Genomic DNA, 10,113 nt, shown 5'->3' with positions numbered 1-10,113 from the left:
AGAGGAGCAGAGACTCTTAGCTGAAGTGATTCTTCATGGCCACTGCTGAGATGGATACTGAGGAAAATAATGGATATGTGGACATCCTGCAAAGTGACTTAAAATGACTATGTGGCTTTCCCAGGCAAGAAAAGCCTCATTTTCATGCCATTGGTCAAAATCTTGGATAAGAAAGAGAAACAGTACCTCCTAATGTTCAGCAAGTGCCAGCAGTCCTTCTGCTCTTCAACCATTCCCTGAAATGTGATCAGACCCATCTGCAAAATGCAAGGGCAGCCCTAGGACAGGAACTTGACTGTCAAAAATAAGCACAGGAAAAGTATAACACCCATTGAGGAAAATGGTAAACCTGGAAGCAATGGAAGTCAATCTAAGGGTCAGTTGGGAAACCTAGATATGATGACAAAAGAGAGATGCTCTTGGCACTATGTTTTCTCACTGTGTTTTGCTTTGCTTTGGGAAGATATTACTTTCCTTAAAGGAACTGAGTGAGTCTGTGCTGAATAAATACCTTAGTTTCTTCTGATGTCACTCAGAAGCCATGATGGATGGATATTTAAAACCTCCTTTCATGTCTTATTGTAGGCTCAGTCACAACTGTAATAAAGCATTTTTATAGTGTTTTTGCTAATTTTTAGGATATTTTTATTATTACTTACAATTAGTTGTACATCACAGTAGAATGCTTTTTCATGGATATTCTGAAGCCATGCTGTGTAGAATTGAGTTTAGAAGGCAGTGTTCTCATATTTCCCATGGTTTTGTGTAAATTTTGGATTGGTTTTTCAAGGGTATGCATCACTCAAGAACATGTATTTGGAAAGTTCACATTTAAAGAAGGAAATCAGGGATATTAGGCAAGCAGCAACATTGTGGTGCATATAACCATTGAAAAGAAAAATGTATTTTGTATTTTATAAAGTTTTCATGTCTGTTATTCCTGGACAATAACTCTCATAACAACTTTAGATTTTCTATAAAATTTTCTGTTTCTTAAATTCGGGTTTCGACCATATCAGGTCTACATTTCTGCATTTTAGTAGTGATTTATTATGTTTTAAATTCTGATGATGAAGAAACTATTTACTTTGAGAGCTTCTCTCAGAGCTGGCTTTCCAATCCTATACTTATGTAAATTGTGGTGCTTTGGTACTGCTGGTAGGGTGGAAGAAAATTCTTTCCTCATCCTGATGTCCTCCTACACATAACATCACAGGTAATGTGTATGACAAGCAAAATCAGCATATTTGTAATCTGCTGTCCATTGCAAGCAATAGGATACAGCCATGAATTTGCAAGGCATTCAGGTCCTTTGCAAATTGAATTACTGTCTGTGATTATCTTTGCTTACCAAATGATCACTCAATTTCTTCTTGCTGTTTTGTTATATTATTTTGAAACTCAGTGGTCGATAGCTTTATTTTTTACAGACCATTAGCAATGAAAAAAATTTTAGTATGTGTTCACTGAATTTATCTTTTCATTCCCAACAACTTTCTGCAGTTTGTGCCCTACACAAAAGTCCATAGTACTTCCATTATTCAATACTCAGATTTGTAATGTACAATTCTGATCTTGCAGCATATGGCATGGGTCAAATGATATTATGCACTGGAAAACTGTGCTCCTCACATCACTATCAGGTACTTTTTTTATCCATCATATTCACTTTCTTGGAACACTTTTGCACCAGAGCATGACAGTAACCTATAGTCTGCATCCTCCAGGATCTGCTATAAAGACTTTGGGCATCATCACAGAGGGCCTGTGTCTGAGAGGCACGAGTCAGTTCAAGAGTATGAACCCTTATGCCAAGGCAGATTTTCCAGATATATGTGCATTTAAAGGTAAGTTGAAGGGTTCCTCAGAAATTCGGGCCACGAAAATTTCTGGGGTGAGCTAATTGCAGGGCAGTAGCAAATGTAGTGGGACCTGGCAGGTACAGTGTGCACAGAACAACTCTACTTTTTGGCTAGCTGCCTCCTGCCCTCCATCACACATGCTAAATGACTCAACCCCTTCTCTCCTCTCTAGTAGTCAATATGAATATAGCATGTTGAAAAACTATGCTGAGACCACAAACACATTTCACAAATGTTCTATGCATTTTTAAGCTGCATTAATTAAGGTTATAAGACTAGTAAAAATAATTAAATGCCAATTTAAAAATAGTTACCTAACAATTAGGATAATATTATGCAATATATCATTACATATGAACTAGTAAAAAACAGAAATGTGGGATGGAATAATTCATTATGACTTGAGACAGGCATAATAAAAATGTTGGAGTGAATGTAGAATATTTGAGTAAGCTTGAGAAAGTTATACAATGTTGTGTTTCCTAAAACACCAGGGAATGATAGAAATAAAAGGTCATTATTATGACTTTATCTAGACAGTAAGTTCAATTGTTTATAAATTAAATGAGGAAGCATCTCCTCCATCCCAAATATGTACTATTAACCTTGCTGCTGTTTTCTTCAATAGTCATTTGTTCAGCTAATTCAGATATGAATCACCAATATTCTGGCATTCTCAAAGAGTGAGGGATAGACTTCTCTTAAACTTTTTCATCCTATCAATTGAATGTGGCTTGAAAAATTCCTGAAAGAATGAACAAAAAAGTGAAGTTACCAATATTTTACTGCTCAAGAAAACAATGTCATTCTGGATTTCCTGAGAATCTTCAAAATAGGAATATGATGAATATAATTAAAAAATTTTTACTTTGTCAAACATCACAAAATTCAAACTTTAGTTTAAAAAGATGCATTTGCTAATTAATGCTATAATTATTGGGCATTAATAGAATAGCAAAAATTTTGCATAATTATAATTCAATCATAATAATAAAATTTAGGATTGGAAATTTTCTAAAAATGTAGTTTCTAAAAGATTCTATCCCTACAAATCACAATGACATAGGAACCTGTCACTAGATAGCTTCAGATATAACCTTGGGTTAGAAGAGGTAAAGAGGAAAAGATAAAGAATAATCTTTGACCTTTTACTATCCCACTTTTATGTATTAGGAAATTTTCTCAAGGAAGTTCCCTGGTCCAAGTCAGACAAATAACAGATAATTAGACTGAAAAATAGGATTGCCATTGACTTTATCCTCCACATTATAGCATCTCTGAAATTGTGATGTATTTCACAATTAATAGGATGTCAAAATGTAATTGAGAGCATTTTGTCTTTCTTATACATACATAAATGAATGATACAATTCATGGTGTATTCTTACAAATGATGAAACAATGTACTTGCTACTAAACCCATTTCTCCAACAATTTATCCATCACTTCTTTCTGATTTACTTTCTGTCTTGCAATGAGCAAGTTTATCAGATCATCATTGTACTATAAGCATTATCCTACATAAGAGTAAGGTCCTTATAAATTCCTTTATGCTCTGGCTCAGTGGTGGAGTGTTTGCCTGGTATATGTGAGGCACTGTGGTCAATCCTCAGTACCACATAAAAATAAATAAACAAAATAAAGGAATTGTATCTATCTACAAATAATGTTTTAAAAAACTCCTTTATGCTAAAATACATGTTTTACCAACCACCTCTGTTTAACTATTTCTGTCTGTGTTTTGCTTATTGTCTCATTCTAAGGCTCTATTCTGAGTAGTTGAGTTTGCTGAACAGGTGACCTCTGCATAAGATACTACTTATGTAATAATTTTTATTTGCTTAGAGGTTGAATGGAGGGTACCCTATACAAATTTACATGTAGCAATAATTTTGTTCCTTACAACTCCATGTTATATTTACTATCCATTTCAAAATAAACACTACAAGAAAAATATAAAACTACACACATGGAAATAGCAAAAGTTACATTTACACTATAATAAAGACTTTTTTCACTCCTAAGCTGTAAAATAGGAGACAGACTTTGGTGAATTATTGAAAAGACTTTATGCCTTTGCTTGGTTTGGTTATAAAACCAAACTGACAAGTATATTCTGCTGAATATTTTCTAAAAATGTATCTTTTAGATTACTATTCCTCTTTTCAACTGTATCTAACCTGCAATTAAACCTCTCTATTGGGCTATTCATTTTAGTTACTACATTTTATCTGTTTCAAATTTTCCTTTTCTTTTCTATAGATCCCACTTCTCTAGTGAAATTTTCAATCTCAGCATGTATTTTCATAACTAGATTAGTTATCATGTTTTAATGCCTCTGTAACTCCCAAATCTGTGTAACCTGTATCAAGACTATTTTGATGTTTGAACTGTTCCTGTTCTTGATTATTTTCTCTTGGTCTTACTGTACACTTAGCAATTTTTTCTTGACTGCCAAGAACTCTATGTGAATGATTTTATGAAATGCCTATAGGAAAAATATACAGATTCCAGATGCTATTACCTTCCACCAAAGAAAATTTAATTCTTTTCTAGAGGGAAGTCAAAGTAGATGAACAGATCAACTCAATCCAATCAGGTACAGAGATTGCTTGTGACTGAGTTTGAGCAGTATTATAAAGATTGACCTGCCTTTGGTTTTTCCTCACTCTTATGACACAGCCCTTCAACAGATTCTACTGTAACCTGAGCCAGAACAACAAACTATCAAAAACTCCATGCAATTACTCCAGTTGCTTTTTGCTTATTTTTTATAACATAAGAGAAAACCCATTACAGAATGTGTCTGTATACTTCTTTCCTGAATCTTAACTGACTCAGAAGCTCTACAATATCTTCAAAAGGATTTTAGTTCCCTAGCACTACTAGTAGTTTCAGCAGAAACTTTAGTCTTTTACAAGTTACTCCACCATAGGCAAAAATGGAGGTTTTGATGTGGATTTAAAGATAGCATAACACAGGTATTTTACCAAGCAATGAGGTAGTCAATGAAATCAAAAGTTGAATCCATAAAGAAACCTGTTTACTGTAGGACTGTCTTAAATGGTATCTCATATTTGACTGTCAAACTTATTGTTCTACCTTCATGGTCAGTCATTAATGCCATTCATTTAAACATACTAGATATTTAAGATGAGCTGTGCTATGTCACTCTTATTTCTCTAAATGAGTCTGAAAAAAACTACCTTAGAGACATTAGAGAGTCCCTGTAGTAAGTCATCAAGCATGGCAATTATGTTGACCCAAAAGAGTCATCAAGAAATCTACATTCTACAAATGTCCTAAAGCTGGTAGCTCATAACCACCAACTTCTTAGGCAGCAATCTTTTTAAATACAGTCATGTGGTTGCTGATGTCTAGTCAACTACACAGACATCATTTCAGAATCTGGGCATACAATTTTTTTTTTTTAATTGGGACCTGCCTATTTCAAAATTTTTGAAAACTGGAACCTGCCTATTTTTCATAATAACAAATAAGAATAAAATTAAGAAAGCATAACAGAAATGATTTATATCACATACTAACAGATCAGTTATATATGGATTCAGTATACATTATAGCATAGAGTCTGGCTATTTGAAACAGCAGGCAATAGCCAAATGTGGCTAATGAGTACCTGAAAGAAGTTAGTACAAACAGAGTTGTGCCATAATGTGAAATATACATTAAACTTCAAATACTTAGTAGGATAAAAGAATATAAAATAATCCAATAATTGTAATTAATATCATAGAAAAAAAATGGAAATGGTAGCTGCTGGGGGAAGAATCGAAATGAGAATTACTGATTACCTGGTACAGATCATCAGTTTTACAAGATTAAAAGAATCCTCAGAAACATATAATGGTGATGGTTGCAAAACAACTTCAAGTATTTTCATAATAACAAACACAATAATGGTTAAGTCAGTACATATTAAATGTATTTTTAAAAAAACTAAAAGTCTTTATTTGCCTAGGACAGTAATAAGCATTTATTATCTCACAAAATTTTAAATTTAATTAATTTTAATTGTTCTACTGATAATGCAGAAGAGATACTTTGGATATATTTAAGTGAAATACATTACTAAATTAAATCCATCTTTTAAAAAACCTTTTAAAAATACATGTTCAAAAGTTTCCTAGAAAGGACAGAAAAAGTCCTTCCCATGTATGAGTTCATTTCTGAGTGAAAAATATAAAGGCTGTCTGTTTAGCTAAATATTTCCCAAGAATCAGATCAATAATGTTAGATTGGGGATACAGAGTTGGGTAGTGGAATAATGAGTTTCAGATATTATCAGATTCAGATGTAGCAAAAGTGTAAACATTTGAGTACTCAATGTGAAAAGGAGAAGAGAGAAAAATAATAATGACAGAAACAGAAAAATTTTCATTTACACTAGTCCCATGGAAATAATTTTAGTAGTTGCTATTATTTTATTTTAGATGAAATAATTTTATTTTAGACATGCAAGAAAAGTATTTCAAGATCTACTAATTTAAAGCAAGCAGTTGTATACAGATAACAAAAGCAAGAACTTCTTACAGTCCAGCACACAGCATCCAAAGCAAACAGGCTAGCCCCTGAATATAATTACTTTCTAAGGTAACTGTGACCACAAAATATGTTTCTTACATGAAGATCTGTACATTATTTGAAAGTACTCAAATGATGCCTTGATGTGAAACATACATTCCAGGGACTTAATGTTTTTAATTATATGGTTCCTCTGTGGGGATATGGGGATATTTTGGGAGAAAAAATAAATAATGGATATGGTGCCATGGTCCAAAATAACCACTAGTAAATTGGACTGCAGCTTTTATTTATGAGATATATTTATTTTTTATGCCACAGTGGCTGCAAAATGAAAAACAAATTAATGAATATATATTGTTTACAATATAAAAACATTTAGGTATTTGAGACAGCATGGGAATTTTTGAACTACATAAATAAGTTCAGTATTGATACATGGAAAGTGGTATCACTGAGCAATATATAGTGCAGAAGACATTTCTAACAGCTTTGTGACAGTTCTTAAAGAGATTGATCAGTATCATAATGTAGCACAAATGTGATTCAATAAATATGGCACTACAAAATTTCTTAACTGAAAGCTTTAAATATTTTATATGAGTACAAATTAATTTTAGTTTCTTGTGTTATTTAAACATACTCTTTTTTGTGGTACATTAGAACATTCTAACTCAGTTTGCAAGAAAATCACACTATAGTTTGCTTTGTTTTTTTCCCCCTTCAACAATTGAAGACTGAACAACACTAAATATTATGCACTGCTTACTTGGATAGATTATGTCATCCAAATTCTCTTTGATAAGCAATAATGAATGCTATGTTTTCTCTTATAAAATAATCACAGATGCTTCATTACTTGTAACATGCATGTACTGAAGATGAACTATTACTAAAATTATTCTCATGTCATACCTTGTCAGAAGAATAAAATATATCAAGATCATATACAGAATGAAATATTACAGGAAAGAAAAATGCAAACAAGAAAATATACAATTGTAATGGTACTGGTTCTGAAATATTCTATTATTATTTTACAAGATAGTTACTGAGGTGAGAATATTTTCTTTCATAAATATTTTAACTCCTTATTTCCTCTGCAAAATTGTGCATACTTGATGAGTATTCATTTAGAGCACAGGGACATTAAAATATTCATGCTGTAACACCTATAGTAGATAAGCTTGCTCAAATGCTTTAAAAATATTTTTCTTGGTTATTTCCTTAACTTTCCCTCCCAAAAGAAACTCATTCACAATAAAACAAACCTTCTCAAAATTAAAAATAATATCAAGTTCACAACACTGTCAAGTAATTTACACATAACAGTTAATTATTTCCAGGCTACTTAATTCATTTTCCTGATCTTCAATAGCACAGCAAAAGGCTTACTAGAATATCTTTTGAAAACAATCCTCAGATCTCACCACTCAAGGAAGCACATTAGGGTTTCCTTGATAAATGGTCTCAAAAAGTTCTAATGTGATCTTTTCCTTCTCTTTGTATAAAATTGGGACATAAAATTTCAGTAGTCTACACTTGACCTGACAACTAAAATACAACATACACTGCTTGGCAGCTGCTGGCCATGGACATAGTGAAGCATAGAAAGAGTGACTGAAGGGAAACCCCTGGAAATGTGCTAAGGAAAAGAAGCCACGCTGCTGTGGTGAGGCAGATTTCAAGAGATGGAACATCTGGTGGAGTACATTGAACAAAAATGAAGATGGGTTTATATGGGAAAAGATATATAATTAGAAAAAATAGGAAGAAGTTAGAAAGATGGACAGGACATTAGGACTTTCGAACATAGCACCATGACTATTTGGGTGTTTAATTTTCACAAAAAGGTTCATGAATTTTCACACTATTTTAATATAAAAAGAGAGCTCTATAAATGTATTTCTTAGTGTGGCTGAGTCTCTTTATCCCTATCTCCAACACATACACAAAGACAAATATAAACTCTAGAAAAAGGAACAAAAGGAGTCCTACCTGAAAACTCTAAAGAAGGCCTAAGTCAGGACAGAGAATAGAGGTCCATTTAACACTTTGAAAAAGGCAATCTCATGGCATTGGGATGGGCATAGGTTTTCCTTCCTCTTTTTGCTTTAGGAGAGTCCATGGGGGGGGGTAAAAACATCTTTAAAGAAATCTTGTAGCCTGGGTTCATGAAGACCCAGCAAACAGAGAATTAATCCCCAGATCATGGAAAGTGAGAGGTAATGCCAGAAAGAAGAAAACCTGAGAGAGGGTACCCCAATTTTGGGTATACCTTGTGTCCACATCTCTGTCTAACAAATGAAGGAGACATTTGTGGGCAGATTGGAAACAAATTAAAGCTAACAGAACTGAGATCTGGAGATCGATGAGGAGGAAGTTTCTGATGACTGGCCTAATGACAACTTTAGGAATCTAAACTGTTGAGGCTAAGTCATTAACAAAACATGGCAAATGTGTCTGTGCATATTTTGGGGATGTGTATAAAACAGATGATCCAAGGAACTGGAAAATGCCTTATAAAAAGAAATTAAAAATGAGAAATAACTCAAAATGAAAGGAAATAAATATCATATCTCAATAATAACATTGAATGTAAATGCCATAACTCATCAATCAAGAGACATGGTCTGTAAGATTGGATTAAAAAGAAAGACCCAAATACATGCTATCTTCAAAAGACTCTCCTAATGGGCAAAGACATTGAAAAGTTAAGATATAAGGATGGAAAACAAATATCATTCACTTGGAACTCATGTACAAGGAGGTTTTAATATTCTTAGAGCAGGCTTGAAATCAAAGATAATCAAAAGGAGCAAAGTATGTCATATCATACTGCTTAAGGAAATTATACATCAATAAGACATACCAATTATAAATATCCATGCTCCCCAAAATGGAGCATCTACATATATGAAACCTTTCTAAATTTCAATAATTAAATAGACTAAAACACAATAATACTGGGTGATTTTAATAAATCTCTATCAACAACTGATAGATCCTCCAACCAAAAACTAAATAGAGAAGGTTTAGAAATAAACAATACAATTAATAATTCAGAGGTAACTGACAAATAGAATATTTCATCCATTAGTGATTGAATATAATTTTTTCTCAATAGTACATGGATACTTCACTAAAATAGATCATATTTTAAACCACAAAGTAACTCTGTGTAAATGCAAACTATAGCTGTAATACCTTGGATTATAAAAGATCATAAAAGAATGAAATGAGAAATCAGTGATATAATAAATAAAAGAGAGGCTACCCTGACAACTGGAAAATAAATACTACACTAATGAATAGCTAATGGATAACTGAAGCACTCAGGGATAAAATTTAAAAAATTTATACAGGTAAATGAGAATAGTAACACAGCATATCACAATTACTGGGACACTACAAAGGAACTTCTAAGGGGAAAGATTATTGCATTGAGTTCATTCAATAAAAGAATAGAAAATTCCAACTAAATAACCTAGAATTACATGGGAATGCCTAAGAACAAATCTATACCAAAATGGTAGAAGACAGAAAATAATTAAAATCAGTGCCAAAATCAATAAAATGGAAATAGAAAATTAAAAGTCAATGAAACAAAAAGTTGCTTCTTTGAAAAATTAATAAACATTTAGCCAAGCTAATGAAGAGAAGAGAGAGAAAACTCAAATTACTAAAATTTATGATGAGAACAAAA

At 32.5% G+C, this 10,113-nt stretch overlaps 1 pseudogene; it reads right to left on the bottom strand.

Annotated features, from left to right (window-relative positions):
* Window positions 1-7,540: 7,540 nt before the first annotated feature.
* Window positions 7,541-7,975, bottom strand: LOC124974127 (AP-1 complex subunit sigma-2-like; annotated as a pseudogene).
* Between the last annotated feature and the right edge of the window lie 2,138 nt (window positions 7,976-10,113).

Source organism: Sciurus carolinensis, unplaced genomic scaffold (genome assembly GCF_902686445.1).
Source record: "Sciurus carolinensis unplaced genomic scaffold, mSciCar1.2, whole genome shotgun sequence".
NCBI lineage: Eukaryota > Metazoa > Chordata > Mammalia > Rodentia > Sciuridae > Sciurus > Sciurus carolinensis.
This window is presented reverse-complemented; position numbering and strand designations above follow the sequence as displayed.